The sequence below is a fragment of the Bufo gargarizans genome, chromosome 1 (assembly GCF_014858855.1).
Source record: "Bufo gargarizans isolate SCDJY-AF-19 chromosome 1, ASM1485885v1, whole genome shotgun sequence".
NCBI classification, from domain to species: Eukaryota; Metazoa; Chordata; class Amphibia; order Anura; family Bufonidae; genus Bufo; species Bufo gargarizans.
The window spans coordinates 719,419,614-719,436,255 of record NC_058080.1 but is presented as its reverse complement, the minus strand read 5'-3'; positions in this window follow the sequence as shown (position 1 = coordinate 719,436,255).

Below are 16,642 nucleotides of genomic sequence, written 5' to 3'. Positions count from 1 at the left end.
TCAATAGCAGCAGATTTCAAGTGCAATTTTCTGGCACCAGTAAGGAATATGGAAGCAGGTTGGATAGCTGCAATTTGTACTTGTATTGAACTTGCCTAGTAGTAGTCTGGGTGATGGGTGTCTTAGCTGTAGTCCCTCACCTCACAGCAGTGTCTTTAATGCTGGTCTCAGTTGGTTGTTTTCTCTAGAGAATCCTTCTTAGGTGCAGGAGCTCAGCAGTGTGCTTCCTCTCCTCTCTTTTTCTGGTCAGGAACTCCCCCTCCCTGGCAAGAGGCAGCACCAACCCACTTCTACCAAGAAGGGAGAAACAAGGTAGCCCCGCTCCTTGCCAAGCATTCCCTGCTTGTAGATACGGCCATAACATACAATCGACATAACAATATATTACATAGGTATATACGTTTGTAGTACCCCCAGGTCTGGAGTAATGGAGTATCCACATCCGGGACGGTTGAGAGGTATGCATTATGTGATGCCGCCTGCATATATTTTTGAGGGCCAGTTCCGTGCATTGGGGACTGCAAGTAGAAGAAGTTCTCTATTTTGTGGTGTGGAAGCACGGACAGAAAACTCACGGAAGCACTCCATAGTGGTTCCGTGCCCTCATTCCGCACCTTCCAGATTATGGACCCATTCAAGTGAATAGGCCCATATCCATGATGCGGTGCACAAACGGCCGGAGCCCGTATATTGCGGACCCACTGTTTGTGGGCCACAATACGGACCTCGGCCAATAACGGTCGTGTGCATGAGCTCTTATACTGTGAAGTGGCTCAGGACAGCGTTGCTCTTTCGGTATAGTAGCACAGGCTTCAACTGCAGCCTAGCAGCTCCCTTCAGGTAAATGAAGCTTTGGAAGCAGGTATAAAAGTTTAAAGGGAACCTGTCACCTGGATTTTGTGTATAGAGCTGAGGACATGGGTTGCTAGATGGCCACTAGCACATCCGCAATATCCAGTCCCCATAGCTCTGTGTGCTTTTATTGTGTAAAAAAAACGATTTGATGCATATGCAAATTACCCTGAGATGAGTCCTGTCCCTGACTCATCTCACGTACAGGACTCATCTCAGGGTAATTTGCATATGTATCAAATTGTTTTCTTTACACAATAAAAGCACACAGAGCTATGGGGACTGGGTATTGCGGATGTGCTAGTGGCCATCTAGCAACCCATGTCCTCAGCTCTATACACAAAATCCCGGTGACAGGTTCCCTTTAACAGTTTTTGACAAAAATTTGCAACTTCTGTTTGCAATTTTCTGCCTCTTAGGCCTCTTTCACACTTGCGTTGTCCGGATCCGGCGTGTACTCCACTTGCCGGAATTACACGCCGGATCCGGAAAAACGCAAGTGTGAAAGAAAAGAACGCAGGTGTGAAAGAGCCCTTAGGCCTAGTTCACACGACCGTATGGCTTTTATTGTTTTTTGCGGTCCGTTTTTCACTGATCCGTTGTTCCGTTTTTGAGTTCCGTTGTGTTTCCGTTTCCTTTTACGTTTTTCCGTTCCGTTTTTCCGTATGCCATGTACAGTATACAGTAATTACATAGAAAAAATTGGGCTGGCCATAACATTTTCAATAGAAAAATTGATCTTGCTGATCCAGGAACGTCCCCTGCTTTGGGACACTCGAACGGAGGCCTATCACGACCGCATGTGCAAGGAGCGGGCATGGGACGAGGTGACTTGTGACATGTTGCCCAGAGAGTGGGAGAAGGGCACTTCCTCCAAACGCCGTGACTCATCTTACGTACAGGACTCATCTCAGGGTAATTTGCATATGTATCAAATTGTTTTCTTTACACAATAAAAGCACACAGAGCTATGGGGACTGGGTATTGCGGATGTGCTAGCGGCCATCTAGCAACCCATGTCCTCAGCTCTATACACAAAATCCCGGTGACAGGTTCCCTCTAATAGTTTTTGACAAAAATTTGCAACTTCTGTTTGCAATTTTCTGCCTCTTACAGGGGGTTCAGACCTGAGCGTTCTGAAACGAGCGCTCTGTATGCGCGATTGTACGGGCGTTTACAATCGCGCATACAGAGACAGGCGTGCACACATTGTCGCGCGTTCCCGAATATCTATGTGCGGGAACGCGCGACAAATGTCCCAAAAAAAGCTCAAGAACTTGTTTGAGCGTCGGGCGTTTTACAGCGCGATCGTACGCGCTGTAAAACGCCCAGGTGAGAACCATTCCCATAGGGAATCATTGGTTTCTCCGTGTTGAGCGTTTTACAGCGCGTAGGAATGCGCTGTAAAACGCTCAGGTATGAACTTAGGGTTAGGCCTCTTTCACACTTGCGTTGTCCGGATCTGGCGTGTACTCCACTTGCCGGAATTACACGGCGGATCCGGAAAAACGCAAGTGTACTGAAAGCATTTGAAGACGGATCCGTCTTCAAAATGCGTTCAGTGTTACTATGGCAGCCAGGACGCTATTAAAGTCCTGGTTGCCATAGTAGGAGCGGGGAGCGGGGGAGCAGCATACTTACCGTCCGTGCGGCTCCCGGGGCGCTCCAGAATGACGTCAGAGCGCCCCATGCGCATGGATGACGTGCCATGTGATCACGTGATCCATGCGCTTGGGGCGCCCTGACGTCACTCTGTAGCGCCCCGGGAGCTGCACGGACGGTAAGTATACTGCTCCCCCGCTCCCCGCTACACTTTACCATGGCTGCCAGGACTTTAGCGTCCCGGCAGCCATGGTAACCATTCAGAAAAAGCTAAACGTCGGATCCGGCAATGCGCCGAAACGACGTTTAGCTTAAGGCCGGATCCGGATCAATGCCTTTCAATGGGCATTCATTCCGGATCCGGCCTTGCGGCAAGTGTTCAGGATTTTTGTCCGGAGCAAAAAGCGCAGCATGCTGCGGTATTTTCTCCGGCCAAAAAACGTTCCGGTCCTGAACTGAAGACATCCTGATGCATCCTGAACGGATTTCACTCCATTCAGAATGCATTAGGATAAAACTGATCAGGATTCTTCCGGCAAAGAGCCCCGACGACGGAACTCTATGCCGGAAGAAAAGAACGCAGGTGTGAAAGAGCCCTTAGGCCTAGTTCACACGACCGTATGGCTTTTATTGTTTTTTGCGGTCTGTTTTTCACGGATCCGTTGTTCCGTTTTTGAGTTCCGTTTTGTTTCCGTTTCCTTTCCGTTTTTCCGTTCCGTTTTTTCCGTATGCCATGTACAGTATACAGTAATTACATAGAAAAAATTGGGCTGGCCATACGGAACACATCCGTATGTCATCCGTTTTTTGCGGATCACTAATTTAGACATACTAGGCCCAGCCTACTTTAGCCATGTGTTCTGTGTTTACAAACTTTGCCAAGAGCACATGTGCAGGTGCTGAAACCGGCCCCAGCCTGTCTGCCTTGAAGATAGCAGCTTCTCAAGATGGATGTAGAAAAATTGATCTTGCTGATGCAGGAACGTCCCCTGCTTTGGGACACTCGAACGGAGGCCTATCACGACCGCATGTGCAAGGAGCGGGCATGGGACGAGGTGACCCGTGACATGTTGCCCAGAGAGTGGGAGAGGGGCACTTCCTCCAAACGCCGAAAATTAGGTATGACAACCCATGTTGGTGTGTTTTATGTGTCAAATGCCTAAAATTTTATTGTTACTTGTCAAGCAGTGGTGTATATTGGAGTATTTTACACAAGCAGGTAAATCAGTACGGTATGTTTTTTTTTTTATGTGCACCATGAGGATGTTGTGTAGCACTTGCTTTTTCAATGTGAAAGTGCTCAGCACTATATAATGTTTGATTATTCATCAGCCATGGCCACCTGTGGCTCACCTGCTGTACTAAAACCTCAATTATAACCATGGCCTGCTGCAGTCTGATATATATTTCATGTGTGGACATGCTTAGAGGTATACATTTTAACCATCTTTAGAACTTCATATCGTGTATCCCTGTAATGTCAAAATATCAAGTGTGAATAATGTTTAAAGGCCTGTTATGATTACCGGGTTACAACAACCATGCTATCTCGCAGGTTATTCAGCCTATGAGGTTTGAAAATCTCCAGTATATGGTATACTAAATTAAAGGGGATGTCCAAGTTATATTTATTGATGACCTATCCTCAGGAATCAGATCGGCGGGGGTCCGACACCCGGCACCCCCTCCGATCAGCTGTTTGAAGAGAAGGCGCGCGCGGTGTCAGCGCTGCCTCCTCTTCACTGTTTACCTTCTAGCCGTTGCATCTGCAGTGGTGAGCAGGTGTAATTACACCCAAGCCGTCCCATTCATTTCAATAGGAAGGCTTGAGTGTAATTACACCTGCTCACCACTGCAGATGCAACGGCTAGAAGGTAAACAGTGAAGAGGAGGCAGCGCTGACACCACGCCTTCTCTTCAAACAGCTGATCGGAGGGGGGTGCCGGGTGTCGGACCCCCGCCGATCTGATATTGATGACCTATCCTGAGGATAGGTCATCAATAAATATAACTTGGACAGCCCCTTTAAGTATTTGCCGGTTTTAATGTAGTAGTAACCATATTTTGTGATGTGATTTTATACGTGTGATGACATTTTTTAAGTTCCAATTGTTGTTATGTTATATTTCTACAGTCCAATGCTTAAAGACTCGCTGGCAGTTGTGCCGGGATCAGCTCCGCCGGAAACGAGTTCAGGCCATGGGCAAAAGTGGTGATGGAGGCGTCAGAAAGAAGCCATACATTTATACCCGGCAGTTGGCTTTCTTAAAGCCAGTGCTGGACCTTAGGCCGTGAGTATGAAATGTCTAGATTATTTTGAATGTTTGCTTAGAAATGTCCCCAAATATATTAGTAGTGGTTTATTTTTAGTAAAATATTTTTAATTTTACCAGTAATGTTTTATAGGCTAGTATACAACTAGGGCTGGAGTGCACAAGCCAGGTACATGTTGTTATAATAACTTGTGTGAATATACTGCCCTTGTCACCACAATGATCACTAAAGTATTCCAGCTACCATTGTTTATCCTGATATGACCGGCACAAATGGCTAACATTATAAACAGGTGAGGATAGCGATAAGGGACAACCATCTGTGCAGCTCTATATTACATAATAGGGATCTCCAAACGCCTTTTCAGATTGATTAGTTATCCTGATATTCAATATGTGACATGTCTACTGGACCCATGTCATCCAGTGTGGGTTACGAAATGTGGCTTATATGTTCATACAATGTATATATATATATATATATATATACCAATCTTATTTACATTACTCTCTCATTCCACAGCACCGTTGACAGCCTGGAAGAGCAGAGGGGCCATGAGTCTACGACCAGTGATGAGGAGCGTGTGGCTGCTCCACAGGATTCCCCTTCTCTGGCCACTGAAGAGCCACAACTGTCGCAACCGTTGCATCCGGCAGAGAGGGAGGAGTCCTCTGCTGTGGAGGTTGGGGCTGAGGTTCAGTCGAGCCCCGAACCTTTATTAAGGAGACCATCACAGTGGAGAAGGGGCGCACCACAGCCTGCCGAACCTGCCCTAAATACTCGAGCCATTGTTAAAAGTCGGGTGCTCGAGTATTTAAGGCAGAGAAGGATTGAGGGCAAGGAAGAACGAATGCTCAGTGGCCTTGCGCCACTTATAGAACCTTTGTCTGCTGAAAAGCAAGATATATTTGTTTCTGTTATGGCTACTGTAGCCAACATTCTAAAAAGCCCTATGGACCCAGTGGAGCTAGTGCGGGCAGTCCATAATGTACATTGTTGGGCTTTAACTATAAGCGTTGGCACATCAGCCCAACCAGGGCCCAGTATGTATTACCAGCAGCCCATCCAACAAACTTATTCACAGACCCTATTTTCCCAAGAACATGATTTTGCCCCTCGACCCCCTTGTCCTGTACCAAGGATGAGATACCCACCACCCCCTAATGTGGCTGGCCCTAGCACACAGGGCCCTTTTATGCGGAAATTATCCGAAATGTAATTTTGATGTTATGTTTTTTTTTTGTATTTGACACTTTTATTTTTACCCTGGAAAATGTTACAAATATATACATAGATTCCAAAAATATCTATCCTTTTATTAGGCTACTTTCACACTTGCGGCAGGACGGATCCGACAGGCTGTTCACCATGTCGGATCCGTCCTGCGGCTATTTCGCCGTGCCGCCGGACCGCCGCTCCGTCCCCATTGACTATAATGGGGATGGGGGCGGAGCTCCGGCGGTGCACGGCGAAAGCCGCCGGACTAAAAAGCCTGACATGCAGTAATTTTAGTCCGGCGGCCTTTTGCCGTGCTGCACCGGAGCTCCGCCCCCGTCCCCATTATAGTCAATGGGGACGGAGCGGCGGTCCGGCGGCACGGCGAAATAGCCGCAGGACGGATCCGACAGGGTGAACAGCCTGTCTGATCCGTCCTGCCACAAGTGTGAAAGTAGCCTTAGCAGAGCATCAACATTTAAACGGTATACATTACATGTTTGAATTACATCACTACACTCCAAACGTCATACACATCTTTTTATTGGTGAATCATTACAACTCGGGCTGGAAATACACGTAAAGTCAACGCTGCTCAACCTTCCGGAATCATGTATGTGCTTGAATAATCTCCGAATCCGGGACCTTGGACAGCATCTTTAAAAGTCTTTGGCATGCCTAGGGAAAAACGACAAGTTTGGAATAAGTATTGCAACATATGGGTGCGTATGCAATCATAACATAGGTCCGATTTAGTTGTGGTTTTTAAGAGGTATTAGAGGGTTGTTGTATACAATCAAATATCTGATTTTTGTAGTCAAGAAAATGTACTAATTTCACAATTTCGACTACACGAATGTTATTTGACAATTCATACAATAAAACCCCAGCCCACAAGCCCACGTCAAGGGTCCTCTTTGTCTTGTGAGTCCCTACACTATCAACATATAACCCCACCACCAAAAATAAAAAAATACAACTAGGAAAATAAAGTTACTAGGATTACCAGAGTCCAGATTATTTTGCACTCAGCCATGAACTACGCCCCTCTGCCACGGCACTGCTCCCTCAGGACTTGAAAAACATTCTTCATAGAGGGCCCGAACTGCAAGGGCTGCAGTTCCAGGTCGTCCGTGAAGGGTCTGATCCAATCCTCCGGAAGAAGAATATGTACCAGATTCCAAATCCTCAACTTCTGAGGGACCATCATTAATCCTGACAAAGTTATGCAGGATCACACACGCTTGAATAACCCGGGTGGCATTCTCCGGTGCCATCTGTAAGGATGACGAGCTCTACTCAGCCGATAGTTGAAGATACGTCTGCTGTCATCCGGGTTGCGTCTGGGAAAGGGTCGCATGACATGTGGTGCCAATGCAAACCCTTCATCAGCCACAATTACAAATGGAGCCGGTGGTCCCGCAGAACCTGGCAGCAATCTGGGCTCTGGTAGGGCAAGCTGGTTGGCTCGAAGTCTCTCACACATTCTGGAAGCGCTGAAAATGCGCGCATCTGCAGTGCTCCCATATGCCCCAATATCCACAATTATAAACTTGTAATTACTGTCAGCCAAGGCCATTAGCACGACAGATAAATACTGTTTATAATTGTAGTACAGGGACCCTGAGTGAGGCGACTTCTTAACACGAATGTGTTTGCCATCCAGTGCCCCAATGCAGTTTGGAAACTGCGCATCACCATAAAAACCCTCAGCAATTCGGATCCAATCCTCAGCCTTGGGCTCTGGCACCACCGCTTCCCTGAGTCGCTGCCAAATCACATCACATGTTTGACGAACTATCATAGAAATCGTCGAGACTCCCAGCAGGAACTCAAAATGCAGAGATACAAATGAATTCCCTGTTGCCAAGAATCTGAAAAAGAAAAAAAGATTATATACTATAACAACCACCATTTACAACTAATATAACCAAAGTGGTTGGTCACCCGCTCAGTAAATATGTATAGGTGCTAGTCGTCTAGCCTGAATCACCCAGTCAGATAAAATGGAAAATCGAAAAATAGTACTGTAGACGTGCACTCTATATCTACATGTGTGTGTCTCCTGGTATAGAGTGCCCGTCTACACTACTATTTCTCTATTTACCATTGAAAAATTTGGCGCGACACTATGACACATATAACAAATTGATAACATTAATAACATGTAATACTAAGCACATTCTATAAAATAAACGATGCATACCTCGACGTGACGATGAGCCGTTCCTCTGGAGGAATGCAGCGCCTCATATTTGTGTCCTGGTAGGTGAGGCCAGGACGCAGAGTCGCTAGCAACAAGTCAAAGCTGCTCACAGACATACGACAATAACGGTAAAATTTCTCAGGATGCTGTCGCATATCCATGTACAGCGTGTGGAAATGACCCTTCCTGTGCCGCTGAGAGACAATAGGGTGAACCCACTGCCTCCTCCTCCTCCTCGGTTCCACGTTCTGCAGAGTTGGCTGCGGTTCGAAGTCCCGAGAAAGCAGCCAGCACACGAGAACCAGTTCCTCCTCAGCCATGATACAGCAGAAAATTGTAGCCAGAAACCAATGTCTGGCAAACACAGGATTCCAAATACGCTCTCAATGCTGAAACAAGCTGATGAAAATGGAGTCACAACTATCCAGGGGCGGGCGGACTGACAACTCATGGGACCCCGGGCAATAAGAGATTATGGGGCCCCTGTGTCCCCGCCCACCCTCAAGCCACACCCACACACAGCCCCACCCACATATTGCACCGCCTCGGCTCCAGGCTCATGTGGGCCTTTGGGCGATAAAGTCTCAGTGGGCCCCCCTATACAGTGATAACTCTCTGAGTACAGATAATATAGTAGATGTCCCCTGCAGTTCTATGTGACAACACAGATAACACAGTGATGACTATCTGAGTACAGAGAATGTTGTAGTGTTACCTGCAGTCCTATGTAAAAACACAGATAACACTAGTGCTGATAATGTGGTAGTGTTACCTGCAGTCCAATGTAAAACCACAGATAACACTAGTCCTAATAATGTGGTAGTGTTACCTGCAGTCCTATGTAAAACTACAGATAACACTAGTGTAGATAATGTGGTAGTGTTACCTGCAGTCCTATGTAAAACTACAGAAAACACTAGTGCTGATAATGTGGTAGTGTTACCTACATCCTTAGTGCGCCTCCCTGTCTCACTCCCATGGACTCCATGCTGGCGGCGCTGCCTCCTCTTCCATCTTCTTCTTCTTGCCCCGCACAGAACGTCCTGATGCAGCTGCGTCAAAACATAGGAACACTGTGGGCATTGAGATGGTGATACACAGGGAGACACACACACACACAGGGACAGACGCTCACAGAGTACGGCCCAGACAGCTCGTCTGTAGACAGATCCCAGAAATCACAGAGAACATCTGGCTGAAAGAAAGAACCGAGCAGCTTCAGGTGGATCTCACCCTGGAAAAGCTTATGTTAGATGGAGACAGCAGATTGTATTTAGGGCTCTCTGTGTGCTGACACACTGTAACGCAGGTGCTGTAATGGAGGTAGCAAGGTACAGAAGGGCTGGGACCACCACTAGGATGAGGTAAGGGGCAGGAGGATACACCCAGGAGCAGGACCCGCCTCAGGGTCATGTGGCCCCTTATATAAGTCCATTACACAGTATAGAAATAATACTCCCATGAGGTGTGTGCTCAGAGAACCTCCTTTAAAGGGAATCTGTCACCTGCTTTTACCATTTTAAGCTGGCACCATCGCTATGTTGACTAAAGTACCTTATTTCCAGCAGTCTTCTTTTTACTTTATTTCGTTTAGTAGTTTTGATATAAAAGCGATTTTAATGTTATGCTAATTAGGGTGCAAGGTGCCCAGAGGGGCGTTTTTTTCACTCTCCGGTGCCCAGTGATCCCCCCTGAAGTGCCCAAGAACGCCTCCTGATCATCAAATAACCTCCCACAGCCCGGCAAACTGTTCCGCCCCCTCCCCACGTCATAGTCTACCTTATAGAAATGCCCTGTCCTTCTTCCTGTCTGCGGCCAGAAAACTTGCGCAGGCGCAGTACTGCCAGCGGCCTGCGCCTGCGCGATCATCAACGTCCTGAGGGCAACAGCGCTCAGGTCACATCACTGGGCTCGGCGCGTGCCCAGTGAGACTTTTGAGGCTGTTTCCCTCAGGAGGTTGAGGATCGCGCAGGCGGTACTGCGCCTGCGCAAGTTTTCTGGCCGCAGACAGGAAGAAGGACAGGGCATTTCTATAAGGTAGACTATGACGTGAGGAGGGGGCGGAACAGTTTGCCGGGCTGTGGGAGGTTATTTGATGATCAGGAGGCGTTCTTGGGCACTTCAGGGGGGATCACTGGGCACCGGAGAGTGAAAAAAACGCCCCTCTGGGCACCTTGCACCCTAATTAGCATAACATTAAAATCGCTTTTATATCAAAACTACTAAACGAAATAAAGTAAAAAGAAGACTGCTGGAAATAAGGTACTTTAGTCAACATAGCGATGGTGCCAGCTTAAAATGGTAAAAGCAGGTGACAGATTCCCTTTAACCGCCTCCTGGTGTTAATAAGGAATAGGAGGTAATTCAAGAGCAGAGAGCTCGTAGTGAAGGGGTTAATGACAGAAAATGGCAGAGACTACACACATACCTGCATTTCTTTACACGGCATGTATGGGGAGGCAGACTGGAGTTGTTAGAAAGAGGCCCCGCCCATTAGACTACCAGTCTCCACCTCCTTGGGTCACTGTCCAACAAGTACAGCAGCACATGATCATGTGATCCGCTTGACTTCGCCCATACAGGATCACAGGGTCGCGACATCATCACAGGTACTTTACCTCCTCCAAATGCACAGCCTGTGAGCCTGACTCCTCCCACACAGGATCAGATGGTCGTGAAATCATCACAGGTCCTTTACCTCCTCCTGCTGAACAGCCTGGAGACTGACTCCGCCCACACAGGATCACATGGTAGTGACATCATGAAAGGTCTTTTAGCCTCCTAGAAAAAGCCTCTAATGTATGGGCTCCTGGGAGGTCACGTGACGCGGGAATGTAAAATACGTGGTGAAAAATAGCTCCTTAGCACGACTGCAGTGGGCCCCCATCCCAGCCGGGCCCTCGGACAACGTCCGAAGTGCCCGACTGGTCAGTCCGCCCCTGCAACTATCACAAGTTAAATAGGGAGAGTGAAAAAGGGATGTGGCCTAAATTGATGATGTCCAATCTTTTCTATTCCGTTTCTGATCCGCAAAAAACGGATTGAAAACGGAAACCATACGGCTATTCTTTGCGGACATACAGAACGGAAACGAAAACACAACGGAAGTCAAAAACGGACCAACGGATCCGTAAAAAACGGACCGCAAAAAACTATAAAAGCCATACGATCGTGTGAACTAGGCCTTAGTGTAAGGAGTCAAATATTGATGACCCATCCTCAGGATACTATCATCAATATCTGATCGGTGGGATCCGACTCCCGGCCTAGGAGCCTCTTTCTGGGCCAATATACATCAGTCACATGGCCTAGTTGCAGCTCATTCCCATTAAAGGGGTTCTCCGAACTTTTCCATATTGATGACCTATCCTCAGCGGGCATCCTGTCACAACGCCGGGGGGTCATGCGACCACCCCCGTATCGGCGATCGCCGCAAACCGCAGGTCAATTCAGACCTGCGGTTTGCGGATTTTACCTGCGGTTGCAGCGGCAGTGCCATCGGGTCCCCATGCGGCTGTAGGGGGGGACCCGATGACATGGAAGGCAGCGTAATGTCTAAGGAAGGCATTGCGCTGCCTTCCGGTGAAGAGCCTGTGAGATCCAGCCCCCTGGATCTTACAGGCCCTGGAAGCAGTATGAGTAATTCACACTGTATTACTCATACAGCCAATGCATTCCAGACCCCCAAAAACTCAAGTCCCAAAGTGGGACAAAACATAAAGTGAAAAAAAAAGTTTAAAAAATAAAGTTTTCCCCCCAAAATTTTTAAAGTTTCAAGTAAAAATAAACAAAAACGTCATTTTCCCCAAATAAAGTTAAAAAACAATTGGTAAAAAATAGGGGGGGGGGGGGAATATACATATTAGGTATCGCCGCATCCGTATCGACCGGCTCTATAAACATATCACATGACCTAACCCCTCAGATGAACACCGTAAACTGTGCTAAATAAACCATTTTTTTGTCACCTTACATTACAAAAAGTACAACAGCAAGCGATCAAAAAGGTGTTTGCTCACCAAAATAGTACCAATCTAACCGTCACCTCATCCCGCCAAAAATGAGCCCCTACCTAAGACAATCGCCTAAAAAATAAAAAAAAACTATGGCTCAGAATATGGAGACACTAAAACATCATTTTGTTTGTTTTAAAAAAGCTGTTATTGTGTAAAGCTTACATAAATAAAAAAAAAGTATACATATTAGGTATTGCCGCATCCGTATCGACCGGCTCTATAAAAATATCACATGAGCTAACCCCTCAGATGAACACCGTAAAAAATAAAAACTGATAAATAAACCATTTTTTGTCACCTTACATCACAAAAAGTGTAATAACAAGCGATCAAAAAGTCATATGCACCCCAAAATAGTGCCAATCAAACCGTCATCTCATCCCGCAAAAAATGAGACCCTACCTGAGATAATCGCCATAAAACTGAAAAAACTATGGCTTTCAGATTATAGAGACACTAAAACATGATTTTATTTTTTGTTTCAAAAATGATATTATTGTGTAAAACCTACATAAATAAAAAAAGTATACATGTTAGGTATCGCTGCGTCCATATCGACCGGCTCTATAAAAATATCATATGACCTAACCCCTCAGATGAACACCGTAAAAAAAAATTAAATAAAAACTGTGCTATATAAACCATTTTTTGTCACCTTACATCACAAAAAGTGTAATAGCAAGCGATCAAAAAGTCACATGCACCCCAAAATAGTGCCAATAAAACCGTCATCTCATCCCGCAAAAATCCTACCCTACCCAAGGTAATCGCCCAAAAACTGAAAAAATTATGGCTCTCAGACTATGGAAACACTAAAACATGATTTTTTTGCTTCATATGTACCCTAAACTAGTACCAACAATACTCCCACCCTATCCCGTAGTTTCTAAAATGGGGCCACTTTTTTGGAGTTTCTACTCTAGGGGTGCATCAGGGGGGCTTCAAATGGGACATGGTGTCAAAAAAAACAGTCCAGCAAAATCTGCCTTCCAAAAACCGTATGGCATTCCTTTCCTTCTGCGCCCTGCCGTGTGCCCGTACAGCTGTTTACGACCACATATGGGGTGTTTCTGTAAACTACAGAATCAGGGCCATAAATATTGAGTTTTGTTTGGCTGTTAACCCTTGCTTTGTTACTGGGAAAAATTAATTAAAATGGAAAATTTACCCAAAAATTGAAATTCTGAAATTTCATCTCCATTTGCCAATAACTCTTGTGGAACACCTAAAGGGTTAACAACGTTTTGAATACCTTAAGGGGTGTAGTTTCTTAGATGGGGTCACTTTTATGGAGTTTCTACTCCAGGGGTGCATCAGGGGGCTTCAAATGGGACATGGTGTAAAAAAAAAAGAAAACAGTCCAGCAAAACCTGCCTTCCAAAAACCATATGGCATTCCTTTCCTTCTGCGCCCTACCGTGTGCCTGTACAGCGGTTTACGACCACATATGGGGTGTTTCTGTAAACTACAGAATCAGGGCCATAAATATTGAGTTTGTTTGGCTGTTAACCCTTGCTTTGTAAAAGTAAAAAAAATATTTAAATGGAAAATCTGCCAAAAAAGTGAAATTTTGAAATTGTATATCTATTTTCTATTAATTTTTGTGGAACACCTAAAGGGTTAACAAAGTTAGTAAAATTAGTTTTGAATACCTTGAGGGGTGTAGTTTATAGAATGGGGTAATTTTTGGGTGGTTTCTATTATGTAAGCCTCGCAAAGTGACTTCAGAGCTGAACTGGTCCCTAAAAATTGGGTCTTTGAAAATTTCAGAAAAATTTCAAGATTTGCTTCTAAACTTCTAAGCCTTGTAACATCCCCCAAAAATAAAATATCATTCCCAAAATGATCCAAACATGAAGTAGACATATGGGGAATGTAAAGTAATAACTATTTTTGGAGGTATTACTATGTATTATAGAAGTAGAGAAATTGAAACTTGGAAATTTGCCATTTTTTTTTACAAATTTTTGGTAAATTTGGTATTTTTTCTAAATAAAAATTAATATTTTTTACTTCATTTTACCAGTGTCATGAAGTACAATATGTGACGAAAAATCTGTCTCAGAATGGCCTGGGTACGTCAAAGCGTTTTAAAGTTATCATCACTTAAAGTGACACTGGTCAGATTTGCAAAAAATGGCCGAGTCCTTAAGGTGAAATAGGGCTGAGTCCTTAAGGGGTTAAATTACGCCATTTCTCCTGTTTTCTATAGATATCCTAGGGGTGTATTGAACGGGTACAGGGCTGAACCCTTGAAGTATGGGTAACCAATGAACTCCAGGGAGGAAATTAATTAGAGAGCTGAAGGCACTCACTGAGGCGTGTAAATTGGCCAAGGGGAAGAAGGTGAACATCTACACGGTCTCAAGGTATACTTTTGGTATTGCACATGACTATGGACCTATATGGCAGGGTAGAGACTTTCTAACATCAGCAGGCCAGCTAATTAAAAATAAAGACTGTACTTGAACTTATGAACTCTGTTATTACCAGAGGAGGTTATTATTATTAAGGTAAAGGCTCATGCAAGATTTATCACGGTGGAAGCAAAGGGCAATGATCGAGCAGACAAGGCAGCCAAACAAGCTGTACTCCAGCCACTAAATCCTGACGCCACCCCTGTTAAAGGCCCTGAGACCTGAGGACATTTCTGTAAGTACATTTCAAAGAATGCTCGAACAAGCCCCTCCAGAGGAAAAAGAACTTTGGGCAAAACAAGGGGGAAAACCTGATGAACATGGAATTTGGAGAATCAAGGACAAAATTTGTCTACCACGCCCTCTATACCCAGCTATGGCTCAGGAGGCCCACTCATATATTAAAAGGTCCCATGGTAAGTGTGGTTAATACAGGGTGGATTGCTCCAGGATTTTCTACAGTAGCTGCTCGGTTTGTACAAGGATGTATGGTCTGTGCATTGAACAATCCCGGTCAAGTGGTGAAGACTCCAAGCAAGCACACCCCAGGCCATTTTACCCATTCTAGAGACTGCTGATAGACTATATACAACTGCCTAAGGTAGGAGTATAGGAATTTGTCCTTGTATGTGTTGATCTCTTTTCAGGGTGCCGGAAGCTTTCCCAGTGGCAAAGGCAAATGCAAAGAACACAGCAAAAAAAGCTGGTGAGTGAACTGGTGTGCAAGTATGGTGTCCCTGAAGTTATTAAATCAAACAGGGGTTCCCACTTCACAGAAGAAGTAATGAGGGAAGTGATGCAAGCTTTAGGGGTCACCCAAGATTTTCATACCATACCATACCCAAAGCAGCGGCAGCGTTGAGCGCCTAAATGGCACGCTCAAATTGAAAATTCAGAAAGCCATGCAGGAAACTTAGCGGTCTTGGCCAGAGTGTTTGCCTTTGGCCCTATACTCAGTTAGGACCACTTCAAACAGAAAGACAGGATTATACCCATTTGAGATTCTGTTTGGAAGCGCCCTCAGATTAGGATTGTATTTTCTACAACAGTTGCAAATGAACAATGATAGCGTAACAAGCTACATGCAGGCCCTCACAAAGAGACTTGAGTACACCCATAAACAAGTGTTTGCTTCACTTCCAGATCCATTTTCAGTAGAAGGAACACACAGTCTGCAACCAGGAGACTGGGTGGTGATAAAAAGACATGTGAGAAAAGGCCTGAATGCCAGAATTAATGGTCCTTTCCAAGTCCTGTTAACTACTCATACAGCAGTAAAAGTTGAAGGAAAGCCTAACTGGATACACGCTTCTCACTGCAAGAAAGTTCTGACACTTCAGGATGAGGATCCTGCCAGGATGATGGCCGCCCTAATCCTGGAAACAACATCACTGTACCAACAACTGAAGGATAACTGGGACAATGCACCTATCCAACACCACCAGGTGTTGTTTAGAGGACTCAATGACATTGACAGTAAAATTAAAAACTGTTGGATCTGTACTCACAGTCCTGCGAGTTCAAGAACTCTGCCTTATCTGGCAATCCCTTTGACTTTTAAAGAACTTATTCATATGTCTTGTACTTGGCAGTTTGTCTCACAAAGAAGACCAGGGTCTGATGATCAAAAGTATAATTCCACTGCAGTCCCTCTTCCCATAGCAGGGTGGGTGGAGGCTCCCTAGTGGTAAGACAAACAATAATGCAAGTAGTGTTGATCATAATAGTAGTATATGCTGTGATTAAGCTTATGTTTATGTGCACCAACAGTTTATGTACCAAAAGGAAAAACTACCAAGATTATTGAGAAGTCCTGGGAACTGCATCAATACCTGAGAGGGAATCTGGCCTCCAGCTGGCAATTGGACCTATCCCATTTGAAGTACCTCTGGGTTAAGATGTCAGTTCCAAGATATCTCAAGAATTGTGAAGGATGAGAATTAATTTTGTATGAACATGTACTCCATCTTGCATATACACTCACCTAAAGAATTATTAGGAACACCTGTTCTATTTCTCATTAAAGCGATTATCTAGTCAACAAATCACATGGCAGTTGC